Raw genomic sequence first — 536 nt, 5'->3', positions numbered from 1 at the left:
CCCACGCGCGCGCGCGCCGCCCGCGCCCCCCCCGGCCCGCCACTTCCGGGGTCACGCGACTTCCGCTCCCGCCCGGCGGGCGGCCGGTGCGCACGCGCAGGGCGCGCCACCGCCATCTTGCGCGCCGGGCCTCGTGGGCGCGTCCCTCGTGGGTAAGGGCGGCCCCCGCAGGGCTCGGCCCCAGAACCCGCTTCCTGCGCCCGTCGCCGTCGGCCCACTGCTCCAGGGCTGGGGTCGCTTCCCCCGCTCAGGTCCGCCTGCCGCCTCCAGGGCTCGCCCCGCCGCACAGCCCCCGTACTGCCCTGCGCGCCCTCCCTGCCGTCCACACCCGCACAGATGTCCACACCCGCGCTGCCCGGCGTGAGTGTTAAGTCGCGGGGTCTGGGACTTGAACCCTGATCAACTACATGGGAGTCCAGCGTAACCATTACGCCATCTGCTGGTTCCAGCCGACATGTGACGTGAAAGGCAGGACCAGCAGGATGGAGAGGTTAATGCAGCTAGATCCCACATGGCTGGCTTCAGGGTTGGAGTCA

Source organism: Tupaia chinensis, unplaced genomic scaffold (genome assembly GCF_000334495.1).
Source record: "Tupaia chinensis unplaced genomic scaffold, TupChi_1.0 Scaffold000159_1, whole genome shotgun sequence".
Taxonomy (NCBI): domain Eukaryota; kingdom Metazoa; phylum Chordata; class Mammalia; order Scandentia; family Tupaiidae; genus Tupaia; species Tupaia belangeri.
This window is presented reverse-complemented; position numbering follows the sequence as displayed.